Here is a 17946-nt window from a genome sequence, read left to right as displayed (position 1 = left end):
CATTCCAATTCCCAAGAGAACTTCCCCTCCATTCATTCTGGAAATCTTCCATCTGATCAGTAATCAAGAGTCACAGCTGCCTGGGATATGTCTAAATTCTGTCCCCTAGCCACAAAAGATACAAGTAAAGGAGATGACCTCGGGCAGAGTACAGTTTGTGCACAATAAGCAAGTAGCTCAGAAGTAGTCACAATGACTTCTCCCCTGCTAAGCATGACTGCCTTTCTCTCTCACCCCCAATTCCACTAACTCCCTTGGCCTTCCTGGAAGGACCAGTGCATTCTGGGAGAAGCCCTGAGCCTCAGGAGTCACAAGCCTTCCTCAGAAAATACAAATCAGCTTTTTACATACAGTCCCTGTTCCAGGCATGTGTTCCCCTAAAGAGAGCCTGGGAAAAGTGTGCTGTAGACCACAGAAGGAATGAGAGACAAGAGTCAGCAAGAGTTGGAGGAGCCTCTTCCTTCCCAGTAACAGATGCTCAGAGGAAGTGCTGAGGCCTTTTAGGAAGTTTGTGAAAATCTGTGGGGTGGTACAAAACATGGGATGCTGACCAGAACCCTATGTCACTGCAGCACTAGCCAGCCACCTGCTGAAAGAATGGGTGTGCACGTGCGTGACAGAGGGACCGTGCCTGTATGCCTGGGGCATATATGTGCATCCATCCATATGTCTGTTAACATAAATATGCCTGTATGCTTCTGACCTGGGTGCACTCCCCTGTGTACACGGACACTCTGTCAGAGAAACTTTACTTGTGTGTGCGTCCATGTGTTATGACTGGGCTTACAAGCACACGTCTCCCCATATGTGTCAGTGGAATTGTGCCTTTGTACGTACACCCGTATAACAGCACAGGAGCCTTTGTGAATATGACCAAGTGAACGAGTGCATTTGATAGACAGTCCTAGCTTTCAAATGTAGACACTTAAGACATGTGCCCAAATTTCCTAAATGAGTTCAAACTTGTAAAATACACATTTGAGCATCAAAGAGCCAATTTGATTCTCTCTTAGAAAGCTGGGCCCAAAGTATCCCACAAAAAGTTTTCTGAAATCTTAATTTACAATGGCTCAGCTATGACACTGTCATGTTCGCAGAAAACTGGCTACAGGTCCAAATGGCTGAGATAAAAAACAAAGCATTGGGTTGGGATCCGAATCTAGTAGAGTCCCACAGAGTAAGTGTTACAGCACTATGTAGGAGCTTGCAATGTGATAGGACCGCATAAAAACTTACACAGGAAGACCCATTCTCTCCCATCAGAAGAGTGGATGGTGCCCAGTGACCTGGTGCTCTGATGGGCACCTTCTCTTTTATACTATCTAGCAGATTTTCACAAACTTCCTAAAAGGTCTTAGTACTTCCTCTGAGCAGGTCTCTGGAAGCAAGTGGTTCTTTCCAGCTCTTACTGGTTCTCTTGTTCCTCCCAGTCTCTATAGCACTCTTTTCTCAGGCTCTGCTGGTGAAACCAGAGTTAAGATTGGTCTGATTTAATATTATCAGCAAGTATCTGTTAAGAAGGTAAAGAGTATGTTAATGACAGGCATAGGTCATACTAAACTGGAAGGAGTTGCTAACACCCTGTCAGGACAGAGAAATAACCCAAAGGGACATAGAGAAATTAGATACACAGGCAGAAAATAAAGCGATACTCAGCCTGGGGAAACAGTACTCAACTAGTACTTCAGGGGAAAAATAACTCAAAACCCAGATCCGAGATGGGCGGAGAAAACCTGGGAAGCAGTGATGCCTAGTGATAGTGGACTGCACACTAGATAGGTGCTCGCAATGCAACAGGGTAGCATAAAAGGCAACTCAGTTTTAAGAGTATAAACATTCACGGAGCAGGGGGATAGCCCCGCTCTGTACAGTTCTGGGAAAAGAGAGATCAGCTCTGAGTCCTGGCCTAAAGTCCTGAGCAGACAGAGAATAGTGTCTCCCCATACAGCTTTCAGGAGACTCCATCTGAAATAATGTAACAGTTTTGACATCTCAGTACCAGAAAGATGTCCACAAACTGGAGGGAGTACAGAGAAAAGTAACAGAAGAAAGAGACTCAAACAACTAAATACAACTTGTCTTATGGAGGACTGGAGTGGGGGCAGGGAGATATAGCTGTGTACAAGTACCTGAGGAATGTAAATACCAAGGAAAGGAGGACTTACTTAGGGTGGGAGATGTGAAGAGTGAGATGAAACTAGGAAGGGGAAATTTAAGCTGAATATCAGGGGGGAAAAACATCTTAATGGTAAGATCTACTAGACTATGGAGTAATTACTCGAGGAAAGTGGAGAAGCCTCATTACTTAGGACACTGAAAAGCAGACTCGCTAAAGCCCTGGAACTTTCCCTCGAGGGACTAATCCTACAGAGAGATAGGAGGTGTGAACTAGATGAATTTATGGGATTCATTCCTGCCTTTAATGTTGATGATGCAAAAAATTGCCCACAGCTTCCCAACAGCCTGGTACAGATGCAACCTCTCCCCCAGCCTCTGTCAAATGCAGCAGCCTGTCCTGGATCACAAAGCAAAGCAGGGGAAGAATGGGACTGTCAAAGGGAGAGTCAGGTTATTCCTCTGAACTTCCACAAACTGGTCTGGCCACTGCATTTTTCCCCGGCTGAAGAGAAGTCCCGAGATATTTACCAATACCCGTCTACTGAGTTGGTGTGTGAGAGAAGCCCCTGGCATGTTTCTTATATGATTATAAAAGGGCAATGAGAACAGTTTAATTTTATCCCAGGCAGGAAGAAATACAGAACCGAAGTAACAGAGATGGGACTGTCTCTTATGTTTGCACAGGGCCTAGCACCAATAGGCCAGGCCCTCTAGACACTACCACAATACAAATAATAAATATAATAAGCCAGGCCAGATCAGGATCAGATCTGGGGACTTTTCTCCAAGCCACTTCAGTGCACAGCCTCACTTCTGGCAGCTCCTGCGCTTCTACCGCTGTAGGTGTCCCACTGACCATAATATCTCACATTGTCCTAAATCCTTCAGTGAACAGGGGACTGTTCCCTTCCAGGAGAGCCCATGGGCATTGCTGTGCTACGAATGCTCATTCCCAAACCCCAAAGCAGATTGGATTCAGATGTAGCCAACTCCAATCTCACAACAGAGCCCACAAGGTCCCCAAAATAAAAAAAATAAAAAAACTAAGCCACCCAAAAACTGCCCTACAAGCAGACCTCCAGCTCACCTACCTGGTCCTGCAGCAAAGCCTCCCTCCTGCCTGTCTCTCTTGTTAGTTCCTTTTTTCCTTCAGTGCCAATGGCTGAGGTTTTTCCTTTGCCCTGACAGTGATCTCCCACCCAGGGCTCGGGAGGCCTAAAGATCCCGCAGCAGCACAAGGAGTGAGAGAGAGAGAGTAAGCGAGTGTGAGTACTTTCAGGCCAGTGAGTTCTCAGAATGGGCTGTGCTTTTCTGCTCCCTCCCTCCCTGTGTGCTGCCGGATGCCCTTGGTCCTGTAACTGAGAGAAGGAGAAAGAAGAAGGGGTTACTCCAGTTCATTCACACTGTATGCAGGGCTCCTTTGGCCTCTTTTCCTGTTTGCCTGTAAACGCCAGCTCCCCTGAATGAGTGAGCGAATGATGACGAGAAAGGCTGATTTGTTCCCTGTGGCTCAGAGTTTGGGGGTGAGTTAGGGAATGGTGTCAGGATTTCATACAGTCACATTTACTGGTATGGAGTTTCTCATGGTGGTCATCTGCCCAAACTCTGCTAGCCCCTGGCAGAGAGCTCAATCTGGGTCTGGACAATGGCTGCCTCAGGGCTTGTCTACATGAACATTTCATTTACAGCAACCTGTGGTATCAATCAATCCCTCAATATCTTGCCATGCACTAACTGTCTGTGTGGACCCTGCTGACATGCACTAAAAGTTCCTTGGTGTGCTATGATCTACCCCCACTTTGAAACAGGACTAGATCAAAGTACACTGAGGAACTGTTAGTGTGCATCAGAAGGGTCCATGTGAACAGTTAGAGCACAGCGGGTTAGCGCAAGGTGGATTCATACCCCAGCTTGTCACAAACTAAATGTTTGTGTAGACTAGCCCTAACTCAACTTCAGACTATTCTATTCAAACTGGGATTCTATACTGTACCCATCACATTGGGTTCTGAGCCTCAGGCAAATCTAGAGCATATACGACCTCAGGGAGAGCAGAAATCAAGACATGTATGGGATTCAGGAAGGAAGATGTTATGATGATGATCCCTGACCGCCACCACCACCACAACACACACGTGATGGAATAGGAGTCACCCCTATCTCCACAAGAGGAACGTCTCCGAAAGACAAAATCCCAATTCAGTCCAGCTGCTGCTTAGAAGCTATATAGGTCCCTGAAGCACCTGCATGGGAGAACAGAGGCAGAGCCTGCTATTTTGAAACTGAACTGCAGTAACGCTGGGAGCTTGACTTTGACTTCAGCTCAGCATCAGTTTGACTTCACTATCAGCACCAACTTTTGGATGACAGAAAACACAAAGTGGCTTTGACTTTGACAGGGACTTCAAACAGGAAAAATCCCATCTGTGCTCCTCTCAGGAGGAGAAGCAGAGAAAAATACAGCAACAAACACCCCCCTTTCCAAAAGAGAAACAAAGACAGGTCTGCTCAGCATCTTGTGTAGGGGAGCAGAGGAGGGGTGTTTAGTCTGGGGTCTTGTTTACAATAGAAAAGTATAGCTATATCAACAAATCCTCCTAATGGAGGCTCAGCTTACACCAGCAAAAGATTTATTTTGCGGTATCGTTTATATCGAGTCTCTGAAGAAAAAAGCTATACTAGCAAAATAACTTTTTTGCTGGTATAACTGTCATAGCTATGTTGGTTGGAGGTCTGTGTGATTTTTTTCACACTCTTGACATAGCTGTGCCAGCAAAACTTAAGTCTAGACCACGCCTAGGAAGCCTACAGAAAAATTCTCCTGGGAAACAGCCTGATAAAAGCAAAACCCTGGTCTGAGGAACTAAAGCTGAGAAGCTTGCAGCTCACCAAACAAGTTGCTGATCTGCACTTAAACCTTCTAGGTGCAGTGATAGCTCACCCTGGCCAATTTGAAGGCTGAAAATGAGAACTAGTCCCTGCCTCGTTTCAGAGTGACAGCCGTTTTAGTCTGTATCCGCAAAAAGAACACGAGTACTTGTGGCACATTAGAGGCTAACAAATTTATTTGAGCATAAGCTTTTGTGGGCTACAGCCCACTTCATCGACGCATAGAATGGAACACACAGAAAGAAGATATTTATACATACAGAGAACATGAAAAGGTGGAAGTAGCCATACCAACTGTAGGAGGCCAATCAATTGAGATGAGCTATTATCAGCAGGAGAAAAAAAACTTTTGAAGTGATAATCGAGATGACCCATAGAAGGTGTGAGGATACTTAACATGGGGAAATAGATTATTGTAAATTCTACCAAATGTCAGCAGAGAGAGAAAATCTGCATGCCCCACTTCTTTACTAGATTCCTCCTCTAGCTTCAGTCATTCATACCCATTCTGCACAGAGCTAATTATATATGTCTGGAAAAAAATTGACAACCAGCTTTTCTTTGAGGCACCAGTTCTAAGATCTAAATTTTCCTTGGTCCATTTTCAGAGAATGTTATTCAAAGGAGAGGGGCAGGAAAGGCCAGGGGAAATGCCCATATTTCAGAATGGTGCAATGGGACATATATACAGGGAGTTATTGGCTGGGGACCAAAACTGATCTTAACATGAAGCTTGCAGAGAAGCAAAGCAAGATTGAGAGAAGATTCTCTATCCACTGTGAAGTGATGCAGACATGCCACATCTTGGAGCAAGGAAGAGACCACACCTGGGATCCTGCACTTGTCCTTTGTGACCCTCAATCCTAGAGGCTTCACACTTGTGCTCTGGGGACTAATATTTCCTTTCCATATGGATCTGGGGAAATGCCACCTCAGTCCCAGAAAGATGTTCACAAATTGGCGAGAGGTCAGAGAAGAGCAAAGGTTGAATATCAGGAATAATTGCTTGACAGTGTGGTGCAAGGGAAATGGCAGAAGCCTCATCCTGGCAGTAATTCAAAAAACAACTTGTAGCAGGGTGGTTACCCACTCCTGCCCTGAGGGGTTTAGACAGCCCTGGAGGAGGGCTGTCGAAGGGCAAGAGGCCTGGGCTGATTGGGAGGAAGCCAGCTCAGCTGGGGCCACGCCCCAATCAGGGCCCAGCTGGCCCTATAAAGGCTTGAGCCAGGCGCTCAAGCAGACAGTCTCTCTCTGTGTTCAGAGAGAGAAGGGCCTGGCTACAGGGAGCTTAACTAAAGGGTGGTCCACACTAAGCCCCCAGTTTGAACTAAGATACGCAACTTCAGCTACGTTATTCACGTAGCTGAAGTCGAAGTACCTTAGTTCGAACTTAAAGGTACTTACTGCAGGTCCATGTGCGGCAGGCAGGCTCCCGTCGACTCTGCCTATTCCTCTCACAGAGCAGGATTACCGGCGTCGATGGCGAGCACTTCCGGGATCGATTTATCGCATCTAGACAAGACGTGATAAATCGATCCCAGAAGATCGATTGCTTGCCGCCGAACCAGCCGGTAAGTATAGATGTACCCTAAGTGCCTAGAGTGGAGCAGGGCTGGGGAAAGGCCCAGGGAGCTCCGGCCTAGGAAAGCCCCAGGCTGCAGGCCTGGTAAGGCTTATTAGGTACTGTGTTGCAGGGGGCAGCCCATGGGTAGGCTGAGGCAGCAGGTCCGAACCCCTTTGCGTGTGATGAGTGGCTGATACTGCAGTCTGCCCCAGTGAATGGGGTCTAGATGGAGACTGGGCAGTAGCCAAAACTGAGGCAAAGTGGGGATAGTGGGTGGGGGTTCCCCTGGGAGGGGGAGACCCAGAACTGTGGGGGTACTGCCAGGGGGCAGCACCCCAGGTAAAAGGGCACCGGGCTCCAGGGAGGGACACCGGCCTGCAGAGGGTGCTCTGGAGCTGGAAGGAGCTAATTCCTGGAATTCACCAGCAGGAGGCGCTGCAGGGGTGAGTCCGCTCCTCTACACAACTCAATAAAGGCCAGAAAATGACATTGCAGGGTCCAATCCTGCTCTGCTCCCTGTGGGAACAGTGGGAAATGAAGCAGATAGCATCCAAACTTATTGGTACTTTTCATCTGCAAAACTCTTTAGAAACAAGCAAATTAACCATCCCCCCCAAAAAAATCCTGGAAGGTAGGAGAGACCACCATCGTGATCATTGCCTCCCAAAGGCCTTCTGCAGCCCAGCACTATACAAGAAGAGAATAGAGAGGAAGAATTACAATGAAAAAATCAAAGATAACACCACATCCTCTGGATTCCCCAGATTGCCCCAGCACAACTCCTTGGTATAAACCTCTAATTGTCACTAATTCCTCTGGGCAGGGAGATGGCCCAACCTACCATTGGCATTTAAGAAATGATAGAAAATAAACAGAAAAGTTATCCCAGGGAAGCAGAGACACAGGGAAGATAAGTGAATTGCCCAAGGCCATCTGGTGAGTGAGCGGCTGAGCCAGGACTAGAACTCAGAGGACTGTTCCTGCCTCCAACTCCCAAACCTAGATTTCTCTCTATCAAACAGGCCTGTTGCCTCTCTAATTTCTACAAAACTGGGCAACTTCTGGTCCCCTGGGAGTAAGAAATAGGAGGAAAACAGAAGAGAGGGATGGGGAGTAAGAGAGGGTGACAGTAATGCTTATTGTACAATAACGTACCTGGGTTTTTTTTGTTAGGTTATTCTCCCTCTCACGCTTCTACTGTCTGTTTCATCAACTTGCTGCATCTTGCCATAGCCTAGATCAGTGGTTTTCAAACCGTGGATCGTGATCCAGAAGTGGGTTGCGGAATGGAAGGGACTGGGTCACGGCAGCTCTGATCAGCACCACTGACCGGGCTGTTAAAATTCCTGTTGATGGTGCTACCCAGCTAAGGCAGGCTGCGACACCGCGCTGTGCCCCGGAAGCAGCCAGCAGCAGGTCTGGCTCCTAGGTGGGGGAGGCCAAGGGGCTCTGCGTGCTGCCCCCAGCCCAAGCACTGGCTCTGCACCCCCACTGGCCGGTGCCTGCAGGCAAGAGCCACGCAGAGCCACTTGTGAGCCTCCACCTAGGAGCTGGACCTGCTGCTGCCTGCTTTCGAGGCACAGCGCAGTCCGCGGTGCCAGGAGAGACGGGAAGCTTACCTCTGTACCCAGGCTGCGCCACTGACTGGGAGCCGCTGGAGGTAAACCCACGCCCCAATCCCCTGCCCCAGCTCTGAGCCCCCCACCCCCAGCCTGGAGCCCCCTTCTGCACCTCTATACCCAGGCTGCGCCGCTGACTGGGAGCCGCTGGAGGTAAACCCACGCCCCAATCCCCTGCCCCAGCCCTGAGCCCCCCTCCCCCAACCTGGAGCCCCCTCCTGCACCCCAAACCCCTCATCTCCGGCCCCACCCCAGGGCCTGCACACCCAGCCCGGACCCCCTCCCGCATTCCAACCCCCTGCCATAGCCCTGAGCCCATCCCAGAGCCCTGGCCCAGCCCAGAGCCCCTTCCCACACCCTGAACCTCTCATTCCCACCCCCACCCTGCAGCCCTCACCCCCGCACCCTAACCCTCTGCCCCAGCCCTGCGCTCCTCCCACACCCCAAACCCCTCATTCCCAGCTCCGTTGGGTCACGGGCATCAACAATTTTCTTTAACTGGGTCGTCAGAAAAAAAGGTTGAAAACTACTAACTTAGACTGCATGCTCTTTGGAGCACAGACTCTTTATAGTGTGTCTGTATAGCCCCTAACACAATGGGGCCCTGACTGATGCCTGCCGGTTCTGTTGCAATACAAATAAATAAGTTATAATAATAATAATAATAAAGGAGGAATGAGATTTGGTACTGGGTTGAGAAATGGGCAGGAAAATCATGAAGATTCCAAAGACCAGCAGGGAAATGTTTTTATTCCCATTAATAGCAATAACACCCTGTCTGCATACAGTGGCCAGGAAGGAAGAATGATACCATAGTAACATGGCCTACATAAAAAACATAAATTAGATAGATCCTGGGACTGGGGTCTTAATTCACTAGATAGTCACTTCAAAAGAAATTAGCTCAACTATCGCTATTGCATATCTCAGTCTAGTCCCCCTATGTCCAAAAAACAAATATTTTGGCAGGATTTACTGTCTTTACACTTAAGATAATGGCACAGTAGAGTCAAGACTGAGGTGCAGCAGTAAAGCTGGACTTGGGAACCCAGAACTGGATTATCAGGTGGTACCAGGAAGTATTTAGGGGTATCGACAGAGATGTGAAGGTGCAGGGGAAAGGACTGAAATAGTGGATGGGGTTCACAGCATGTCAGGAGCAAGGACTTTAGGAGCTCTGTGTGAAGGAAGCCTGCACAATATTTAGCCATATTTTGCCTGGCTCTAGTCAGCATGACCACCGCATTTCTGCTATATGGGCCGAATTCAATTAAACACTGAAGAAAAGAAGAAACTCTATGTGTTGCAACAACTTGTAAGGAAACTGAAAATCTTCTGTAAAGCTGCAAAATGAAGAATAATGGGTGGGGTGGGTTAAAAAGTCTGTGCAAATGAGAGAGGATCTATGTGACAGCAAGAGAGCGTGTGAGAGGGCGTGCGACAGTCTGTGCAACAGAGTGTGTGTGTAGATCTAATTCCCTCTGAGGCATTAATCCAAACGTGGAGTTGAACTTTCTGCAGAATTTGTCCTGCCAAACATTGTCCCTTCTCACCGCCTCTGACATCACCACAAATGCTCAGCTGGAAAACAGTCCTGGAGTCAGGCACAGTCTGCTGGTTCTGGGCCAGCCAGTGAAATAGCTGTACTCAGGGCACACCCACCAGATGAGACGCAAGAGCCTCCCATTCCAACAGGATGTCTCCAAATACCCAGTAGATTTAGGTGCCTCCAAAGGCCCCATCCCTAACACAGTCCAGTCCAGCATGGGCCACAGGGTCAATAACATTACATGTATCAGTCCTTCTGGAATTCCAGCTGAAATGAGCTCAAATCTCACATTTACATATTAGTGGAAGAATATTAGATCAGTTTATTTGATCTATTTATTTAGATCAAATAAACTAAGAACAACGACATCATGGGATCAAATCAACAGGGAAATTTACTTGTATTTAGGTAAAAAAAATATTTTCTTTGAGTAATAATGTTCACAGATACATTACAATGGGTTCTTAAGCCTGCTTGCGGCTGGGGAGCAGAACCAGACCTGTCCATCACACGCAGCAGAGGAATGCCCCACTGCCTGAACTTCCCTTCAGTTGAGACAACTTCCACAGCCAGGATAACGCAGTTCTGTTTTCCTAAAGTACAGATTGTGCTAAACATATTTCGAAGGGAAAAAAAAGTTTCCCCTAATGAAATAAATCTGAATCTTTGAATGCCAATTTTCTGGATGATCCTTTTGTATTCAGAGTGGACTGAATCTGTGGAACTTATTACTTGAAGAAAGGAAATTTGCAGGTAAGTACAAATAAATGTTCCTATTCTTCATCCTGCTAAGGTCCACAGATTCATTGCAATAGGATTTTCACAGCAGTATGCCTCCAGAGTAGGAAGTAAGATCATCCTTTAAATATAGACATCCATAATATATTATATTATCCTCTAGTCTTCTCTGGGCATTAAGGAGTGGAGAGAACCTGCTGAAAATTAACAAAGGTTAAAGTCTGAATGTCCAATATATAGCGTTTTAGAGAGTGTATGTCTTGATGGCCATGTGGCTACCTAGCAGATCTCATTACAGGAGACAGGGCCGGCTCTTGGTTTTTTGCCACCCCAAGCAAAAAAAAAAAAACCTGGAGTGCCACCACCGAAGCAAAGGTGCCACCCCAAAGGGCCGGAATGCCGCCCCTTCAGAAGTGCCGCCCCAAGCGCATGCTTGGGACGCTGGTGCCTAGAGCCAGCCCTGACAGGAAACATAACTTCTCTGGCCTGAGATTGCCAAATGTTCCTAAAGACTGGATTTGATGCTTAACATAAGGAAAAATATTTCTTGAATTTTACTTAGAAATTAATGCTATAACAGTTGTAAAGGCTACTTGCCCGAATTAAAGGCACAATACTGGATCCCACCAAAGAAAGCTACCTACTTCTCAAGTCTAAACATGCCAAGTTTTTTTTAACTTTTCCTCATGGTCAGGTTTTCTAAACCTTCTATGATTTTTTGTTGCTCTCCTCTGATCTCTCTAATTTATCCACATCTTTCTTAAAGTGTGGAGCCCAAAACTGGACAGTGTACAAATGAGGCCTCACAATGCCAAGTAGACGGGGATAATTATCTACCATTTCTTACATGCAACACTCCAGTTCATACACCCCAGAATGATATTAGTCTTTTTAGTAACTACATCACATTGCTGATTCATAAAATTTCTGATCCACTATAACCCCCTGATCCTTTTCAGCAGTACTACTGCCTAGCTAGTTATTCCCCATTTGATTTTTCCTTCCTAACTGTAGTGCTTGTGGATTTCAGACCAATTTTCCAATTTGAGAAGATCATTATGAATTCTAATCCTGTTCTACAAAGTGCTAGCAACCCTCCCAGTCTGGCATCATACGCAAATTTTACAAGCATGCTCTCCACTCCATTAGCTGAGACATTAATGAAAAAATTGAAGTGTCGGACCAAGGACAGACCCTTGCAGACCCCACTAGATGTGTCCCCCCAGTTTGATGGCGAACCATTAATAACTACTCTGAGTGCAGTCTTTCAACCAATTTTCCAACCACCTTATAGTAATTTCATCTAGACCACATATTGCCTCACATTTCTTATGAGAGCATCATGAGGGACAGTATCAAAAGCCTTACCAGAATCAAGATCAACCACATCTACAGCTTCCCCTCATCCACTAGACCAGGAACCCTGTCAAAGAAGGAAATTAGGTTGGTTTGACAAGATGTTCTTCAATTAAATTAAGTTCTAAAAAAATTAAAGAATGGCAACAAGATGCAACCAAAAAGATAGGCCTCCACCTACATCAGGGCATTTTTTGCTGGACTATTTGACCACAGCCAAATGATAAGTAGTCAATTTTGACATTATTTGACCAGGCAACTGGCTGGCTTGCCAAGCTTAGTTCCAGCTACCACTTGTAAAATAGTATTCTCCCTCTTGTTGTACTCCAAGGTCTGCTTCATCTTGCCATAGGATTTGTATTCTTTTCTACAGCCTCTGGCAGGAGAAAGGAAAAAATAGATTTATAATCCTATTATTCTGAATAGTTTCAGCTTTCCATAAAGTTTCCCACTGTATCACTTAGGCCTTGGCTACACTGGCGCTGTACAAAGCTGCAACTTGCTGTGCTCAGGGGTGTGAAAATACACCCCCCCAAGCGCAGCGAGTGCAACGCTGTAAAGCGCCAGTGTAATCAGCACCTGCAGCGCTGCACGCTCGCTTGCAGCGCTGCAAGCTATTCCCCTCGGAGAGGTGGAGTACTTGCAGCGCTGCGAGAGCGCTCTCGCAGCGCTGGCGGCGCGACTACACTTCACTGCGGCCGCGGCAGCGCTGTGAATCCCCAAGTGTAGCCAAGGTCTAAGAGAGCTGGAAACTGATCTGCCCATGCCCATGATGAAGGCCCCACATGTGCATGAAACAAATTTGTATCTCACTATCTTTTTCAGAGAGAAGACTATGGAATTTTTAGATTGATGGGGATCATATTTGCAATACTAACCATCCATGTTAGCACTGACTATGAAAGCATGTGGAGAATGTCAAATACATTTCACACCTTTATTTTTATTGTGCTTGAGCTGCTGTTGACAGAGACCTTTCATGCCCATGGGAGGGGGCTGAGGTGATGCCTGCCTGGAGTCAGCTGCCTGTGAAGAGCCTGTATAGTGAGGACATTCTTTCAGGTAAAAATCTCAATTAGAAATGCTGAGTCCCTGACCACCACAGAATATAGCCACATTTATCTTTCGCAGTGATACCAGATTAAACTTGGACTGGAGCACACTGAGGAACCGTCTGGCCTTATAAAATGGAGATGAGAGGACTAGAAAGAAACAGATGGTGAGCCAAGATGTTCCTTACTGCCTGCTTGTTCTTCCATATCTGGGCTATTCCCCCACTTTTCATCACTCCATGGCCAGCTGCTAAAGGGAGGAGATGGGGATAAGGACAAGGCATGGCAACCTGCAGCAGCTGCGGCTAAGAACAATAACCTGGACGTTAAAGTGTTGCAATCCACAGTGGCAGCCAAAGACAACAGCCAAATGGTTAGGGCATTGTGACCCGCAGCAGCAGCCCAATCCTTTCCTAATCTTTTAGGTGAGGCAGAAAATCCTCATTCCTCTATTATGATATCTTCCCTAGGAACACAAGGAGGGTTAAATAGCTATAGCATGCTTAGGGAAGCCCCAGATCTCCTAAGCAGAGTCTCACAGGACTCTACTCTGCCTGAAAAAGTCTATCCTCTATTTTGTTTGGTTTAACATATACATTTTATTATTTTTATCCCCTAACTTTCATTCAGAGAACTGGCTTTTCTCTACTAAGGAGAAAGAATTCCCTTTGTGTGTGCGTGAGCGCACCTATGGGAATCAAAACGAGGACCCCTTCTATCTCTCTCTGGGAAGATACTGGCCAGGGGCTTTAGAACGGAGTCCCCAGAAAATCTAACCCTCTCTATTGCATAGGATCTACATGGGCCAGATGGGTCTGTCTGTCCCCTGGAAGTATACCCTAAGAAATCAGCAGGGATCCCTGGAGGCTTATTACAGAAGTGGCAGCAAAGAAAAGGAACTGGACCCAAATGCCTCTTAGCACACTCTCTGGTGTTCATAAAATAATCAAGTCCAAAGCCAGAAGAGAACACTGTGATCATCTAATCTGACCTCTTGTATCCCACAGGCCCCAGAATTTACCAAAGTAATTCCTATAAAAACATCCAATCTTGATTTAAAAACTGTCAATGATGCAGAATTGACCACAACCCTGGGTAAATTGTTCCAAGGGTTAATTACCCTCACAGCTAAAAATGTACACTTTATTTTCAGTCCGAACTCATCTAGTTTCAACTTCTAGCCATTGAATCATGTTATACTTTTCTCTGCGAGACTGAAGAGCCTATTATTAAATATTTCTTCCTCAGGTAGATGCTTTATAGACTGAAAATAAGTAACCCATTAACCTTTTCTTGAGCTCATTTAATCTATCATTAAAAGGCATGTTTTCTAATCCTTGAATCATTCTCATGACTCTTCTTTGAGCCCTCTACAATTTATCAACCTCTTCTTGAATTGTGGACACTGAACCAGACACAGTATTCCAGCAGTAGTTACACCAGTGCCAAATACAGAGATAAAATAACTTCTTTACTCCTACTGGAAATTCCCATTTATGCATCCAAGGATCACATTAGCCCTTTTGGCCACAGTGTCACACTGGGAGCTCACATTCAGCTGATTAACCATCATGACCCACAAATCTTTTTCAGAGTTATTGCTTCCCCGGATAGTCCCCCATCCTATAAATATGGCCTGCACTCTTTGTTCCTAGAAGCATATATTTACATTTAGCTGTATTAAAATGCATATTGCTTGCTTGCACCCACTTTACTGAGCAACCCAGATCTCTCTGTATCAGTGACTTGTCCTCTTCATTATTTGCAACTCCCCTATTTTTATGTCATCTGCAAACTTCATCAGTGGTGATTTTAAGTTTTCTTCCAGGTCACTGGTAAAGATATTAAATAGTGTAGGGCCAAGAACTGATCCTTCCATGACCCCAGTAGAAACACACCTGCTCTATGAGGATTCCCCATTTATAATTGTATTTTGAGACTTTTCAGCCAGTTTTTAATCCATTTAATGTATGTCATGTTAATTTTACATTGTTCTGGTTTTTTAATTAAAATGTTGTGCAACACCTCAAGAAGTCTATTATATTAACACTATTACCTTTATCAACCAAACTTGTAATCTCATCAAAAAATATCAATTTTGAAAAGATCTATTTTCTATAAACCCATATTGATTGGCATTATTTATGTTACCCTCCATTAACTCTTTTTTAATCAAGTCCTGTATTAACCACACCATTATTTTGCCTGAAATTGACATCACACTGACAGGCCTATGATCACCCAGGTGATCCCATTTACCCGTTTTAAATATTGGCACAACATTAGCTTTCTTTCAGTCTTCTGAAACTTCACCAGTGTTCACAGACTTATTGAAAGTCAACATTAATAATCCAGCAAGCTCTTCACCCAGCTCTTTTAAACTTCTTGGATTAAAATTATCTGGGCCTGCTGATTTAAAAATGTCTAATTTTAGTAGCTGCTGTTTAACATCCCCCTGAGATACTAGTGCAGTGGGAAGAGTGTCATCCTATGGTATGACATTATCTGTTTTTTTTCCTCCCAAATACAAAACAGAAATATTTATAGAACGTGTCTGCCTTTTCTCCATTATTATCAATCATTCTACCATTTCCATCTAGTAATGTATCAATACCATAGTTAGGGTTCTTTTGTTCCTTATATACTTTAAAAACTCCTTATTGTCCTTGACTCTGCTGGCCATAGATTTATCAATGTGTCCCTTTGCTTCCCTTATCAATTTTCTACTATTTCTAGTTTCTTATTTATATTAATTAGTATCGACTCCTTTCTTCCATTTGTTATGTTTTTGGGGGTTTTTTATAGCTGCCTTCACTTCCCCTCTAAACCATATCGTCTATTTAACCAGTACAGCATTTTTCCTTGATTGAGGGTTTTTGGGCATCTAGTAAAGTGACTGCATTTCCTTTCTGTCAGGTTTTTTTTTTTTTTTTGCTTCCACAACTCCAAATCATCATTCATATTTTTCTGATTAAATTATTCCTCTCAGCTGATATGGCTGATAATTTTTTTCAGCTTTGTGTAACTGCCCTTTTTGATGCACCAAGTATATATATTACTGGTTTGGACTTCATTCTGTTTGCACATTATAAATGTGATCAAGTCATGATCGCTTGTACTTAAGCTACCATTAGGCAACCATGTGTTGACAATGTCCATGCTGTGCCCAGTGCCTGAGGGGAGGAGGTGGCTGACCTCAGCAGTCAGGAGTGTGGCTGCTAGTGTGGGTTGCAGGTGCAATTTTTGATTTTCTATGTAGTGTGCTGCCCTTCTGGCTTCACTCCCCTCTTGGGGATTACAGAAGGGGAAACCGCTTGCCCCTGGAGTCAGTTTTCACAATTCTATCTGGTTCTTTCCATGCCTGGGGAAGGGGTGCCAAGCCAACTCCACCCAGAGTGGGCTGATGAGGGAAGGTGCAATCTGCCTGTAGAGCCGGCTGAGCTCCCCAATGAGACACTTAATATGGGGATGAAGCAGGAGGCAAAGACGCTTCCTTTTGCCGCTGGCTTTTCTTGGCCTCGCTCTCTCTCTGAAGTCTGCAGGGGCACCAGCTGCTGCAAACACTGCAGGAGGGGAAACAGAGCTGAGGGGGAAATCTTCCCAAAAGGCAAATGCAGCTCTGGGACACAGCTGAGAATATTAAACCAAACTGTTAGTCAGAAATCTGAAATCAAGTCTGAAATTTCCCTCAGTAAAGCCCTGCAGCTGAGGCACCTGACTGAGCAGCTGGCCACTGGGAAGGCAAAAAAACGGAGGGAACTTCAGGGACAAGGGCATTCCCCTACTACCAATGACTGGCAGGTCTGGTTCAGGCTAAAGAACCCACTGTCACCAACTTCCAGACCAAAACACAACAAAGAGAAGGTCAAATCTGAGATATTATTTCAAATATAGGTTAAAATTATTTTTTGACAACATATGACTCAGCCTGCAACTCCCAGTTGTGCAGACAGTCTGTGCCCCACAGAGCTCACAATCAAGGTTATGACAAGATGTAACTGGTGGATGAGACAGACAAATGGGTAATTCGGAGAAGGGGAGGACAAGGACACAGGAAAGTTAACAAGTTATCATACATTAAGCAGAGGTATCCACTCCCCACCTGACTAGGCAGGCAGTGAGCAGAGATCTCTGCTCTGCTTAATGTGTAACTAGTCAGCCTTACTGATACCTCACCCTTAGACACCACCGCCCCTGACGCGCTTGTCTCATCCACATGTTATTTCTGGTAATAATCTAGACTGTGAGCTCTTTAGACCAGGGGTCATTTTTTATACCATGACTATGCAACACCTAGCACTATGTGTCCCTGATTCTTGATGGTTGCCTGCAATACAAATTAATAATGTCTCCAACTTTTCATTAAAACTAGGGGATTTAATCCCTTTTATTTCACTGGGGCCAGGTCTACACTAAAAAGATAAGTCGACCAAGCTATGTCACTCAGGGATGTAAAAAATCCACCCCCTGAGCAACATAGTGAAGCCGACCTAACCCCCGGTGTAGACAACACTAGGTCAACAGAAGAATTCTTCTGTCAACCTAGCTACCACCTCTCAGGGAGGTGGATTAACTATAGTGACAGAAGAATCCCTGTCATCGCTGTATTGAGTGGCTACACTGAAGGGCTACTGCAACTGTGCCGCCGTAGCGGTTTAAGTATAGACATTGTTTTAGAATAGAAACAGAAAGGCTCACGTTTAGAATAAAAGACATTGCAGAGGATTGGAGGGGAACCACTGTTAGAGAGGTTAAAATCAAATCTGAAGACTTTCACCTCTCCGTCACCAGTTACAATCCGGCACAGGTTAGTAATGACTAAAAACTGTTTCTATTGGATGGCCCCTGTTTGAAATGAGTTGTAGTCTCAGTCAGTTCCTACTAGGACTGGTGTCCGCGACACAAAAAACGCTACCACAACTGGTCTTATTTGGCACACTCAGTAGAGAGGCCAAGGATTGGATAACTCATGGCAGCCCCCCTACATGTGATCCCTCCAGGACAAAGATGAGAAACACTGACAGTAATGTGAGGAAGATGACCTATCATTGCCCGTGCTAT

The 17946-nt window shown here is 45.4% G+C and overlaps 1 protein-coding gene across 5 annotated transcripts in view; it reads right to left on the bottom strand.

The window, feature by feature from the left end:
• Positions 1-17946, bottom strand: part of NR1H3 (nuclear receptor subfamily 1 group H member 3) — a 51416-nt gene that overhangs the window by 32021 nt on the left and 1449 nt on the right. Inside the window, exons 2-3 of one of the 5 annotated variants that reach the window (XM_065595250.1) lie at positions 12015-12209; positions 11846-11900 (exon numbers count right to left, since the gene is read on the bottom strand). The exons of 1 other annotated variant lie outside the window; for it this stretch is intronic. The gene's annotated coding sequence lies outside the window, so the exon portion shown is untranslated. Of the gene's footprint in view, positions 1-3209; positions 7693-7726; positions 8289-11845; positions 11901-12014; positions 12210-17946 lie in introns of those variants that run through there. 3 more of the 5 variants (XM_065595249.1, XM_065595252.1, XM_065595253.1) reach the window with 3 other exon arrangements.

Source organism: Chrysemys picta, chromosome 4 (assembly GCF_011386835.1).
Source record: "Chrysemys picta bellii isolate R12L10 chromosome 4, ASM1138683v2, whole genome shotgun sequence".
Classification (NCBI taxonomy): domain Eukaryota; kingdom Metazoa; phylum Chordata; order Testudines; family Emydidae; genus Chrysemys; species Chrysemys picta.
This window is presented reverse-complemented; position numbering and strand designations above follow the sequence as displayed.